The sequence below is a fragment of the Pleurodeles waltl genome, chromosome 12 (genome assembly GCF_031143425.1).
Source record: "Pleurodeles waltl isolate 20211129_DDA chromosome 12, aPleWal1.hap1.20221129, whole genome shotgun sequence".
In the NCBI taxonomy this organism is placed as follows: Eukaryota; Metazoa; Chordata; class Amphibia; order Caudata; family Salamandridae; genus Pleurodeles; species Pleurodeles waltl.
In genome coordinates, this window is record NC_090451.1 from 496,124,848 (window position 1) to 496,139,429 (window position 14,582).

General features: G+C 46.4%; 1 protein-coding gene across 1 annotated transcript in view; it reads left to right on the forward strand.

Moving 5' to 3' along the window:
• Positions 1–14,582, forward strand: part of PLLP (plasmolipin) — a 165,984-nt gene that overhangs the window by 21,227 nt on the left and 130,175 nt on the right. The gene's annotated exons all lie outside the window — the stretch shown is intronic.

Sequence of the window (14,582 nt, forward strand, 5' to 3'; positions counted from 1 at the left end):
GGGTATGTGCAGTGGGCATGCTTTAGTGATGGGTGTCCATGCTTTGTTGTGTCATGCAGGGCTTGGTGTTGGGATGGGTGGTTTGTGTTATTAGTACATTAGTGAGGAGTTGGAGTGATAGGGGAGGGGGAGAGGGTGGGGGTGTGTGATAGCATGCAGGTAGGGTGGGGGATATGATAGTTAAGATTTGACTCACCAGTGTCCATTCCTCCACCGACTCCTCCGAGGCCCTCTGGATGCATAATGGTCAAGACCTGCTCCTCCCATGTTGTTAGTTGTGGGGGAGGAGGTGGGGGTCCGCCGCCAGTCTGCTGAATCGCGATGTTGTGCCTGGAGACCACGGAACGCACCTTCCCCCATAGGTCGTTCCACCTCTTCCTGATGTCCTCCCGATTTCTTGGGTGCTGTCCCACTGCGTTGACCCTGTCCACGATTCTTCGCCATAGCTCCATCTTCCTAGCTATAGAGGTGTGCTGCACCTGTGATCCAAATAGCTGTGGCTCTACCCGTACGATTTCCTCCACCATAACCCTGAGCTCCTCCTCTGAAAACCTGGGGTGTCTTTGGCATGCCATGGGGTGGTGTAGGTGATGTGTGGGGTGGTGTATGTGGTGATGAAGTGGTGTGGGGTGTTTTGTGCGTGGATGTTGTGTGGGTGATGGTGTTGTGTGCCTCTGTATGGTGGGGTTGTCTATTGCTGTGCTCTCTCTCTGTCGCCTTCGTCTCTAATTTTTGGTCGTAGGGGTTTGTGGGTGATGTGGGTGTGTGTTTTATATTGTGTTGGGTGTGGGAGTGGTGTTTGTATGTGTATTAGGTGTGTGTATTTTGAATTGTCCAATGTGGCGGTGTTTTGGAGATGTGTGTGTATTTTGAGCGCGGCGGTGTGTACCGCCAATGGAATACCGCAGTTGAAAGACCGCCGCGTGGATTCGTGGGTCGTAATAGCATGGGCGTGTTTCTGTTGGCGTGGCGGTGGAGGATTTGTTTTCGCCAGTTTATCACTGACCTTTGGTGTGGCAGACTTGTGTGGGTGTCTGAATTTCGGCGGATTCCGAGATGTGGGTCATAATAGCTGTGGCGGAATTCCGCGGCGGTGTATTGGTGGTCTTCTGCACGGCGGTAAGCGGTTTTTACCACCAATGTTGTAATGACCCCCTATATTATAATAGTCTGCTAAGTTTGGTGGTGCTTGTTGTGTGACATTGTCAAATGCACAATTGAGATAGGGACATTATCTTTGCGTGAGAGTAAAGTGTGATTGGTGTGGTGAATCCCTGGTGCACGGGAGGCACTACACCAATCCAAGTGATTCCCCACAGGTTGAGGTTTCATTCAAGAGTGAGTCGAAGGGAGGCTGTTTCTTGTGTGATTGATTACTTTAATTTCTTCAGTGGAGCAGACAAGGTTGTATGTTAAATGTATGTTGCAATTTGTTGTACATGTGTTTAGCAGTGAGAGAGTCCATTAGTGAAAAATTGTAAAGGAGGGTGAGCCGCTGCGAGGAATGAATTTAATGTCACAGTGTGCCACTCTGATATTGGTCGATTGGTGTTAAGCCGTATTGGTATTGGTCATCCACGTCATAGCGTGTCGCGCTGCTATTGGCTGTTACTGTTGGACAAGAACTGTACAGAAAACGTTAATTTTAATTTGTAACTGATTTTAAAATTTGTCATTGTTGGAAATTAGTTGAAAAATTAAATGTTTTAGGGCTTTGCGAGACTTGTTAGGAGGAGATGTGAAAATACCTGTTCGGGTAAGGGAAGAGGCACCGCCCAAAGATAAACCAGATCATTATATGGCTCTGAATGTAGGTCTTCACACATGAAATTTGGCTGAACCAATGGCATCAGATCACTGAGAAAGAAGGTCCATTGAGGTTTCCCAAGATGGCACATTTAATTTGAGAATGATGGAAAATTTTAGTAGAATATGTAATGTGGCTAAACCTTGCCTGCACAGTATGAAGTACTTAATGCTTGGGAGCGTGCATCTCAAGCTAAGCAGAGAGAAAATTCAGGTAAGAGTCCAAAAAGCAATATGTACTTACGCAGATATTATGTGCGATGCGGAGCAGGAAAGGTGAAGACATGATAGGAGGGACTAGATTGTACCCAGCACTGACGAGTGAGGAAACAGATAGGAGAAATGGAAAGTCAAGAAAACTGAAAGGCGAAAAGGTAAAAGATACAGAGAACATAGATGAAAGTAGTGATAGTGATTCCAGTGATTACATTTTAAATACACTGCTATCAGCACATCCAACCCGTACAATGAAATCAAATTAGGAGGAATGAATGGTGCTAGTCTCCATGAGAGCTTAGCAGTGCCTTCTGCACCAGCAAGTGCAGGAGGTAATGTGAGTCCAACATCAATGGGAGGGAGTTCAAGGATTAATACCCCTGCTAACTCTAAAGTCCAGAATGCCCCAGACGTGATTACTGTCCCAGTCACTATTGGTCCTGTAGTTTCTTTGTACAGACCGGAATCATCAGGAGCTGCAACACATGCTTTGACAGTACCTACTGGAGGAACTCCTTCAATACCGACCCAGATAAATATATCTCATGCTACCTTTCCGAGGTCGACTGCACATCCGACAGGGTTTATCTTTCTCGGAGGGTCTTCACCAGGATTGCCAAACACTGATCTGGCTGACTGGAGCCCAATTCAGGATGCAGTTGGTGGAAATCTTGAAGGGAGGGTTGTACCTAGCCCTCCTTCGGTACAGAGTAGAAGTAATTCACAAACGTTAGATGATCTGATCAGATTCTTTAATGGGTCCCCAGGAGAAGATGAAAGTTCAGGAACAAACAAGGACATTGTTCAGACTCCATTGAGGGCAAAAGCTGTGGATGTGGTCGGGCTGAAGTTAGAATTAGACAAGATGATTTTGGGGAATCTTGATCTTTCTCGGCTAGATACCTATCAAGAAAATGAACTTGTATTTATGTGTAGAGATGTTACTAAATGTGCAGGACACGTGCATGGTAAACTGTCTGAATTGGCTCAAACCTATGAGATAAATCTGAATCAAACCAAGTCATTGCAGAAAAGTTATTGTGTATGTTTTGATGAGAATGACGTTTGGAGCATGAGAAGAGCAGGACTGAAAATGCAAATTAGAGAATTAAGTAAGAGGATTTGAAAGTGGAGTAAGTTAGACAAATGGGAGAGTAGATGGGAAAAAAGAAAGAACAAAAGAAACTGAAGGGAATCAATCAATTAATCAATCAATAAATTTGTTGAGCTCGCTACTCACCCGGTAGGGTCTCAAGGCGCTGGGGTGGGGGAGGTGCTACTGCTCGAAGAGCCAGGTCTTGAGGTGCTTTCTGAAGGACAGGAGGTCCTGGGTCTTGCGTAGGTTGGTGGGGAGGGAGTTCCACGTTTTGGCGGCGAGGTGGGAGAAGGACCTGCAGCCGGATGTGGTGCGGTGAATGCAAGGGACTGTTGCAAGGGCGAGGTCGGCGGAGTGGAGCTGGCATGTCGGGATGTGGAAGTTAAGTTGATCGGTGAGGTAGGCTGGTCCGGTGTCGTGGAGGGCTTTGTCAGCGTGGATTAGGATTTTGAAGATGATCCTTTTGTTGACGGGTAGCCAATGTATTGTTCTGAGGTAGGCGGAGATGTGTTCGTGACGAGGGAGGTTGAGGATGAGACGTGTTGAGGCGAGAATTGTGTTTGCCTTTAGGGGACAGAGAGGGTACTTTGGCTTTTCCATTGAGGGAAGTGCCTGGTGGAGGCTATGTCCATGTACCTTGGAGTAGGAGTGATCTTGCATTATTCACTAATGATTTCTCCAAATTGAGAGAGAAACCTGTGGAATGATATGAACAAGTTGAGAGGTTTGTGAAGGTCTACAGGTTTTGTGGGTGGATTTAGATATGTTCTTTGACATTGTGACATTGTGGTACTGAGTGATTTGTGAGTGGAGTGTAAAGTAGCTGTGGAATGGCCAGTGAAGAAGCAAAAGTGATTGAAAGAAAAGTTAATGGTGGGACAGATGAAAGCAGCACAGAGAGGAGTTCGGAGTCAACCTTTTGTAGGTCATGTTGGTCCCATGCAAGGAGTGCATCAGCAGGGAATGCTAATGATGCAAAGTGGAAATGGGTTTTTGCAGCAGGGTAGAGGACACGGTGTCTCGATTGAAGCGAGTACTGAAATTGATGTGGCTACTTTGAAGAAAATGAATCCTTGTCACTATTACAATAAGTTGGCCCACTGGAAGCGTGAATGTCATCTTAATTCCCAAAATTCAGGGTTTACAGAACCTCAGAATAATGATCTTGTACAGTCAGACTATGAAAAGACAGAGAACCCAACATTTTAATGTGCTTCCAGGTCTGATGCTGCAGGTCCTACAACGTTCAATGCCACAAAAAAATACGCGTTGTCTCAGACAAAATGTGAATCAAGCCCCAAATCTTAATCAGGATTTTTCTCAGAATCAGGGTGTGTGCTAGCAGTTCCCTATGTCTGAAGTCCAAAGAAGGCCTTATGATGGTGCCTAAGGCGGGAGGAAGATTGTGTGCTTGGCGAAGTCTTATAGGAAGACCAGAGTGTTCCATTCATGGATGGTAAGGTGAATGCCTACCCGTATAATTTTTGGTCAATGTTGGTGCTATGTGCTCTAATGTCAGAACAGTGGAGGTTCCATATCTATCCATCTTGGGAAAAAGAATCCAAGTTACAGGCGTTGCAAACAAACAAATAACACACCCTGTCACAAATGGAGTACCAGTTAAATTAGGGCCCCTTGAAGAGAATCCCCAATTTGTAGTTTGTGATTCTAGCCCCATGAGTCTCTTGGCAAGAGATCATGTGTAAACTCAATTGTACCATCTATTGTTCCCCAATAGGTATTGAGCTACAGAAGCATGATAAGGATGCTGCCTTTTTAATGGCAAGAGATGATCTTTCTGTTGCACTGTTTCCTATGATGACAATTGATGTGCTACCACCAGGTCTTAGAGATACAGTGAAACTTGAAGTATGGGATTTTTCAGGAAAGGACAGAGGGCTCATCAAAGGTGTTGAGCCTGTCCGCATTAAGGTGAAACCTAATGCTGACTATCCAAGAACCCCACAGTACAATTTGACTTCTGAAACTCTTGCAGGGATTACGCCAATCAATCAATCAACATTTATAAAGTGCGGCTTATCACTCAGGGGGTCTCAAGGTGCTAGCTAGAGGACGCGGATCAGTCGAAGAGCCAGGTCTTGAGGTCCTTCCTGAATTGAGCCAGCGATGGGGACTGCCTGAGGTGGAGCAGCATGATGTTCCAGGTCTGCGCAGTGAGGTAGGAGAAAGAGCTTTCTCCAGCCTTGTTCTTCTGGATCCTGTGGATAGTAGTAAGGGCCAGTTGTGCTGAGAGGAGTTGCCTTGATGGGACGGAGGTTGAGGTTGGCAGGTCCGACGTTGTGGAGGGCCTTGTATGCATGGGTCTGGAGTTTGAAGGTAATGTGTTCGGGAGTCACTGTCGGTCTCTCAGGTAGGTGGAGATGTAGCTTGGCGCGGTATGTCCAGGATCAGACTGGCCATGGCGTTCTGTATTCTCTAGAGTCTTGCTTGGAGTTTTTTGTTGATTCTGGCGTAGAGTGCATTGCCGTGCTCAAGCTTACTGCCTATGAGTGCCTGGGTGACTGTTCTCCTTGTGTCGATGGGGATCCATTTGAAAATCTTTCGGAGCAGGCTAAGGCTGTGAAAGCATGATGAGGAGACGGAGTAGACTTGGCGGGCCGTGGACTTTGATGAGACGAGAATGATGCAGAGGTTGCGGCCATGGTCAGTCAGAGGTGGGGCAGTATGATGCTGGTGGACCACAAGGAGTCATCCCAGGTGGAAGTGACGGGCTCCAGGATGAGGATCTCCATCTTGTTAGAGTTGAGTTTGAGGCACCTGTCCCTCATCCAGTCGGCGATTGCCTTCATTCCGTTGTGAAAGTTTGCTTTGTCTGTAGATGTTTTGTCTGTTAGGGAGAGAATGGCTGTGTGTCTTCGGCATATGACACAATGTTGAGCCCATGGTGTTTGAAGATCTCAGCAAGCGTAGTCATGTAGATGGTAAAGAGGATGGGGCTCAGGGAGGAGCTTTGGGAAACTCTGCATCTGGTTTCCGTCGGCTTCGATGTGAAAGTTGGGAGCCTGACTCCCTGGATTCAACCAGTGAGGAAGGAGTGGATCCATTCCAGGGCTTTGCCGTGGATGTGTAGTCTGGTGCACAGGGTGGTGTTGGAGACGGTGTCAAACACAGCGGAGAGGTCAAGGAGGATGAGGGCAGCCGTCTTACTGTGGTCCAGTAGGGTGCGGATGTCATCTGTCGCTGCTAGGAGTGCGGTATCAATGCTGTGGTTGCTCCTGAATTGGGATTGGGAGAGGCTGAGGATGTGGTTGGCTTCTAGGAACTAAGTGAGCTGTGCGTTGTTCGCTTTTTTGGTTCACATGGCTGGTAAAGGGAGCAGTGAGATAGGTTTGTAGTTGTTCAGCTCCATAGGGTCTGCAGAAGGTTTCTTCAGGAGGGGCTTTATCTCTGCATGTTTTCAGGTGTTCGGGGAGGTGGCGATTTCAATGGGGCAGTTGATGGTATAGCATAGGTCGGATGCGATGATGGTGCTGGCCTGATTAAAGATGTAGTAGGGGCATGGGTCTGAGGGTGCCCCAGAGTGGGTGGCATTCATGAGTTTGAGGATGACTTCCGGGTGAGGAGGGTCCGGTGTTCCATGACAGGCTGGTGATATGCATCCATGGTGGTGCAGGTGGGTGGAAGGTGTGGTCCTTTGCTTGAGAATCCTTTGAAGCTGTCCTGAATTTTCCAGAGGAAGAAGGTGGCGAGACTGTTGCAGAGGTCTTGGGAGGGTGGGATGCCTGTGTTAGGTTTTGTAAATTCCTTTACAATGGTGAAAAGTTCCTTGCTGTTTTGTACGTTGGTGTTGAGTCTCTCCTGAATGGCTGATTTCCTAGTTGATCTGATGAGCCAGTGGTGTGATGTGAGGGCGTCTTTGAAGGCTTTGCACTCTTGCTGTTTTTTACTTTCTCTCGAGTCGTCTGCATGGTTTCTTGAATTCTTGGAGGTTGGGGGAGAACCAGCTGGATCTCCTGTGGTGATGATTGCCAGCAGGTTTCCCTAGGGGGGCTAGGGTGTTGTTGCAGTCAGTAATCCATTAGTGGAGGTTGTGGTCTGATGCATTGGCGTCTGCAGTATCTAGTGGTGGGGAGTGGTGGAGCGCGGTGGTGAGCTTGGCTTCGGTGACATTGGTCAAGTTCCTGCACGGGGGCAGTGGGCTTGGTGCTGTTCTACCATCTTGGTGAAGGAGAAGTGGACGCAGTGGTGGTCGATCCAGTGGAGTTTGGAGTTGTGTGAGAAGGAGATGTGGTTTCCGGCAGAGAATACAGGGCCGAGGGTGTGTCCTGCTGATTACGTGGGGAGGTTGATCAGTTGCTTGAGTCCGAGTGTGGTGAAGTGTTGCATGATGGTAGAGGTGTTTGGGTCTCTGTGGTTGATGAGGTGAAATTTGAGGCTGCCGAGGAGTATGTAGTCCATTGAGGTGAGGGCATGAGGGGCGATTAAGTCATTCAGTGCTTTGCTGAAGGGTGGGTGGGGTCTGTAGATGAGCATTCCACAGAAGGTGTTAGGATTAGAATGGATCTGAAAGTGAAAGTGTATGGTGATGGGGGTCTGGATATCGACGCTGGTCGTGAGGCGGAGTGACTTTTTGTGGACGATAGCGACACCTCCTCCAGGTCGGTTGAGGCTGTCTTGATGTAGGATCTTGTAGCTGCTGGGGATGGAAGTTGCGATGTCCGGAGCTGAGGAGGTAGTCATCCTGGTCTCCGTGAAGAAGGCAACATCGGGGGCGATGGAGTCGAGGAGGTCTTAAACTTCCATAGCATGCTTGATGAGGGAGCGAGTGTTGAGTAGTATACATCTGAGGTGTCTAGGAGGTCCAGCAGAAGGGGTTTATAGGGTGCTAGGACAGGCAAAGGTGCAGTTGCAGCAGGAGAATGTGTCTTGGGTGCCCTTGGGCGAGGTACGGTGGCAGGCGGTAGAGCCTCCAGAGTTGAGGGCATGGTGTATCGGTGAGTGGAGCGGGAACTAGGGTCCGTGGCGCTAGGCGCAGTCCAGACACGGATGGGCACGCCAGTGGCACGCCCATTGCATGCAGCCACAGAGAGGCTGCCATTAAGAAGGGGAAGGAGATGGGAGGGGGTGATAAGCTTGGAGATAGCAGGGCGGGAAACATCGCTGAGAGAGGGTTGGGCCGCAGGGGCCGTAGCAGTAGGGGAGGCACAGGGAACGAAAAAGAAAGGGTAAAGGCAAAAGGGAGTAAAACCTGAAAGAAAGACAACAGAGCAAAAAAGGCAGAAAACAGCAAAGAGAGACACAGAAGGCAACCACTAGGCCACCAGGTGAGGCGCAGGTGGGAGCCTGCTGGTGGAGGAGGGACTCGAACACAACAAGCCAGGTAGGCTCAGAGGGCGAAAGGCAGCAGCAGGTGGAGCTGTGCAGGGAGAGCGAAGCTAATGCTGACCAGAGGTCACTAAAGTCATTCCAGTGATCAAATCAGTGAAACAACAGGGTATTCTCAAAGAGATAAGATGGAGTCCATATAACTCACCTATTATGGGCCACCAGAAGCCTAGTGGTAAATACCGCATTGTTCAAGATTTGAGGAAAATTGTTGTCCCATGTGGTCCTGTGGTACCGAATCATGCTGTGATTTTATTCCAGGGTCCATGTCCGGCTGAGTGGTTCACTGTCACTGATTTGTGCCTGTCTGTCTTTTTCATACCTTTGCACAAGGATAGACAGTTCCTCTTTGCATTTCGGTTCAGCAGTAGTGTTTTGGTATGGTGCTAACCGAGAGTTCCTCCTCTCAGATCTCCAAGTCTTTGGTCATGCCCTGTAACTCAGTGCTGGTCTAGTATATTGACAACCTATTGGTGGCATTGAATACCCAAGAAGTTTGCAAGCAAGATACCATTGCCCTATTGAATCACTTATATCTAATGGTCTTCACAGAATTGGAAACTTAAATTCATTGCTTAACTCCTTTGCCCACAACACTCTGAAAAGATTCAGAAGAGACCTGAGCATTGCTTCCCACACCAGTACCACCCTTACACCCTCATTACAAGTGTGGTTGTAAGAACACCAGGCCCAGTTTTTGTTGCCTGTGGGTTTGGACTTGTGAAACATTAGATCTCTCGGGCAGGGGCTGTGGGCATAAGTACAGTCTGGCTCCAGCCCAGCTCCCACCACCATTAAATGGGGAACAGGAAGTGCTCCACTCCAACCAAGCACAGCCTACCTTGTCCTTAAACACACATCCTGTCCTTAAACAACAGTCCCCCAACTGAGATTTACCACCTGGTCAGGGAAAGGTATTAAATATCAGTGCAATAGTCCTAGAAAACATTCAAATGTTCCATGGACTATAACACATAATGGCTCAATTTAGGTGAAGGGATTCTGATTATAATTGGTCAAATCTAACCCACAGGGAATCCCAATTTAGAGTTGGTTGGTAACAAAAAACATCCAATTTGGGGAGGAAGTACAGACTCTGAAGTAGAATCCACTGGCAGAATGTATTGCCCTACACAATCCAAATTTAGGGGAAAGCCTTACTGTGGATTCTCCTCCAAACATACCATTTACTCCACAAATCAGATATTTGCCATTATCACCCAGCTCTAAATAAGTTTCCTAATCCAGCTGTTTGCAGAGGCACCTCTTTAGATGTTAAAGTTTGGTGAATTTCTATAAAAGTCAGTGTTTGTGAGTGTGTGCAAGAGTTTGCAGGGTCACACACCAGTAAGATCCCTTTCTCCTATTTCCTTTTCTTAATGCATAGTTATTATCTCAGCTGAATGAAAATTCAAGCTTCAAATCAATCCAGCCACCAGAATTCCTCATCTGATACTTCCATATTAATCTTGGCCTGGACCGGTCCTTTGCCAAATCTGTAATCTGTCTATATCATCTTGTCACGATCCTGCTTTAGGTACTAGGGTTTATCTGTGACTACTGGCTAGTGAATGTGTCAGAGCTGAAATCTACCAAACACCATGTACATCTGAAAAACAATTGTTGGAAAATGGCCTTCTCTGAAGGGTCACCCCAGACCTTTTGCCTTCCTCCTCCTCTTTTTCTGACCTCCCTTCGTTGGCTATAGGACTCTAGACACTTTACCGCTGCTAACCAGTGCTGAAGTGCATGTGCTCTCTCCCTAAAACATGGTAACATTGGCTCATACCCAACTGGCATATTTAATTTACTTGTAAGTCCCTAGTAAAGTGCACTATCTGTTCCCAGGACCTATCATTTAAATGCTATTAGTGGGTCTGCAGCACTGATTGTGCCACCCTCATAAGTAGCCCCTTAACCATGTCTCAGGTCTGCCATTGCTAGGCCTGTGTGTGCAGTTTTACGTCCACTTCGACTTGGCATTTACAACTACTTGCCAAGCCCTAAACTCCCCTTTTTATACATATAAGTCACACCTAAGGTAGGTCCCAGGTAACCCATAGGGCAGGGTGCTATGTAAGTAAAAGGCAGAACATGTACTTATGTGTTTTACATTTCCTGGTAGTGAAAACCCCACAAATCTTCTACTACTTTGAGGCCTGCTCCTCTCATAGACTAGTATTAGAACTGCCCTCATATACTTTTAAGTGGTAGATTTTAATCTGGAAGGTGTAGCCCTGTCATGTTTGGTATGGCCAGAATGGTAATAGAAAATCCTGCTCACTGGTGAAGTTGGATTTAATATTACTATTTTACTATTTTACAAATGCCACTTTTAGAAAGTGGGCATCTCTCTGCACTTACTGCCATCTGTGCCTTACAGCCTGTCTCCAATCCATGTCTGTTCTGTTCTGTGCTGGTTGTCAACACCCCTTGTGTATTTCACCCGGACCGCCATATACACAGGACACTCAGTCACATCTGCATTCATCTGCATACTGAATGGGTCTCCCTGAGCAGGAAGGGTGGAGGGGCTCTCTCTTACATTTCAAAGGCCAGTGGCCTTCCCCCACACAAAGGACCGATAACCTGACACAGGGATCCTGGCAGACAGGACTGGGCTGAAAGAGGAACTTGTGCACTTCAAAACCACTCTTTGAACTTTCCACCACTTCAAATGCATTTTTGTGTATATAAACTGGGTCCCTGACCCCACCAAATCAGACACTTCTGGTTCTACACCTGCACTCTGTCAGAGAAACTGCCTGGCTGCCCAAAGGACTCATATGCTTTGCTGAGATGGACTGCTGCCCTGCTTGTTGCCCTGCTGGCCCCTGACCTTGCTGCCCAAAAGTGCTCTCCAATGGCTTGGATTGAGCTTGCATCCTGTTCTGAAGTCTCAAGCCCTACAAAGACTTCACCTACTAGCTTCTAGCTAGTTTTCCGACTTCAGTGACTTCAGCACCGCTGCCACTGCCTGACACTACACTGGGCCTGCTCTGGCCCCGTGGTCTTCGCTGCACGCAATGACCACGGCCCACAACAGAAGTCGAACATCACTGCAACACCGTTGACATCACGCAGTGTGATCGCGACACTGCGAAGTCGACTCATCACGTCTTGACCGACTGGATTCACCGACCCCGCTGGGTAACCAGGAACTAACACCTCGCCACCGATGACTCAGCAGCTCCCTCTGCAACCGGACGGAGCCAATGCCTCGCCTCCCTGGATCCCGTAAGGGACTGATGCTGCACTGGTTCCAGCGACACTTCATCTCCGCAACTCCATGCAACGTCTTTTTTCTTCGTTTCCAAAGGTACTGTGCCTGCGAGCTGTACGACTCCTGGGAATGACTCTGGCAACAATGCCGTGATAGTCCCAGTTGGAGCTATTGAGTTTCTAAGTGATTTAGTGGGATTTCATCTTTAGAAATTCTTAACTTGCTTGTGAACATTTTCATCGTTTTGACCTTATTTTATTCTGAGAAATATTATCTATTTTTCTAAACCTGTGTGGCGTATTTTTGTGGAGCCTTCGCAGTGTTACTGTATGAGTTATTGCACAAATACTTTACACATTGCCTTCTAAGTTAAGCCTGCCTGCTCTGTGCCAAGCTACCAGAGGGTGAGCACAGGATAATTTGTGTTGTGTTGTGTTGTGATGTACCCTGATTAGGATTGTAGTCCCTACTTTTACAAGGGTGTATACCTCTGCCAACTAGAGACCCATTTTCTAACAGCAGTCAAACAGTGATCACTGTACAATAAATGGGATAACTGGCATACTCTCATATACTTGACAAATCCTGAAACCATGGGGCATATTTATGAGCCCCTAGCGCCACCGGAGCATCACTTTTCATGACATTCTAGTGGTGCTATACCCTGCGCCGTATTTACAAGGTGGCATAAAGCCAAAATAGGTGGCTTAACACCAACTTGTAAATATGACCCCTTCACATGCAGCCCTTTGTGTGGAGAAACACCCATTGCATTTTGACTAGGGTGAACAGATTTTGAAAAGAAAAAAACGGGACAGGTCAGGTGCAAAAGTAGGACTAAAACCTTTAGTCTTACTTTTATATCTGGCCTTTCCTGGCAGCAGCAGACGGGCAGAACCTAATAAATTACTTCTTCAATTATGTAAGACTCTAGAGCTGCATATGAAAAGAGTGCATACCTTTCAGTTCTGACTTGACCTGACCTTTGTCCCAAAAACCGTGACATTTATTTAAAATTAACAAAAGGTTCACAGGTTGACCTGACCTGGGACATTTATTTGAAATGAACAAAAGCATCATGACACCGGTACAGTCCTCTGAAAAGCGGGACTGTCCGGTGAAATCCGGGACGTCTGGTCACCCTAATTTTTACGCCACTTCAGATTTACGTGTTTTTGTAAACCTGAGGCAGTGACAAAATTTGATACTACTATAGCACACACAAAAGTGCCAAATTGCCATAAGTGATTGTGTATGTGCAGAAAGGGACACCTTCCTGCACGTAAACAATTACACCCGTCAACGCAGGCATTTTTGCCTTAATGTGCAAGAATGCCTGCGTTGGCAGCTAAATTTAGTGCCAGCGCAGGGTACAGCACAAGGGTGCGCCATATTCAATTAAATATGCCGCATCCTTGCATTGTGTAAATTCCAGAGTGCGGCACTGCCAAATTTGTCGCAGTGTCGCACTCCATTATTTTCCTATAAATACGGGCCTGTGTTCCCTGACACTCGGGGCATCCATCTCTCACATATTCCTAGCATTGGTGTGGCCTTTGCATTATGCCAGAAATTCTTAGCTTATTGTGACCATCCATTGCAGGATAGTTCCGAAATTTAGCATAGTGCTGGTTATCACAGAATGGTTCTAATTATTGCTATATTATGGATATTTATTTGCACACTAGTGTTGATCTCTGGCAGAATGGTGGTCATTCCAAGCATATTGTAGCCATCTATGGCAGTGGTTCCCAGACCTTCGGCTCCTGAGGACCTCTACCTAATCATTACTGGAAGCCGGGGGACCCCCAAGCAATTTGTACGATTTAAATTTCAAACGTTAAGTTGCAAAAAATACACAAACAAGTACACCCCAAACAACTACTCCAATTACTAAAAGTATGATTATTTTATATTGAAAAAAGACACGTAAATCGTAAAATTATAATGGGAAGGTTGCCCCTGCATCTCAGCGACTAACTTTACAGTGTTTGGTTTTATTTAGGAAAGTTGAATCCTCAGGTCATATTCTACATTTCCGAAGCAATTTCAGTTTTTATTTTTTAGGTACATAAGATCTGAGAAAACTTTTTCACATAAATGTGTGGTGGGGAAAGGAAGTAAAACCATAAGGGCCTCTCTCCTCTCCATAACTTCCCTGTCACATGTAATTCATTTGTTTTAGAGCAACACTCATACAAGTGTAGGGTGTCTTAGCACCTTACAGGCACTACAAAGTGTAGGATTCACATGTCTGATAGGCATTTTCTAAGAGTGCTTGGTCTGGAGAAGGAAAAACTCAGGATTCAGAACCTAAGACAGTGATTAGCATTGACTTTAATAATAAGAATGTTTTTCTACACTAGCAAATCTTTTTTATCAGCATAAGGAAAATTAAAGACTGGGGAAAAACATTACTTTCTAGTTTGTGCCATGCAGTTTGCATGCTGGTCTGTGATGGCAGTTTATAGCTCACTGTGCTAGATTAAGATTGTAATTTAAGAACTGATCAGTAACAAAAGTATCTCTGTAACAAAAGCAGTAACCCACTGTGATATGCACATAAAATGGTGTTCTTTGCATGATACATGTTCTTTGCAGCAGGCATGTAAACCATATGCGCTACCTTAGATAAGCCAAAACTGCCACTAGACAAAACTTCCATCTCTCTCCAGCCGGTATATTAATCACCAGAGTTATCTTGACGCTTTTATGTTTGCCCGAACATGGCTTTGCATTGCTTTTAAAACTGCTAGACAAAGGAAGTAATAAATATAAAAGCACACACTTTTCCGTCAGAGGCCCCAGTTGAAGAAGGGCTTTTCTGTCAATCCAGGCCTGCAGACCCCCTGAGAATGTGTCATGGACCCCTGGTGGGCCACAGACCCCAGTTTG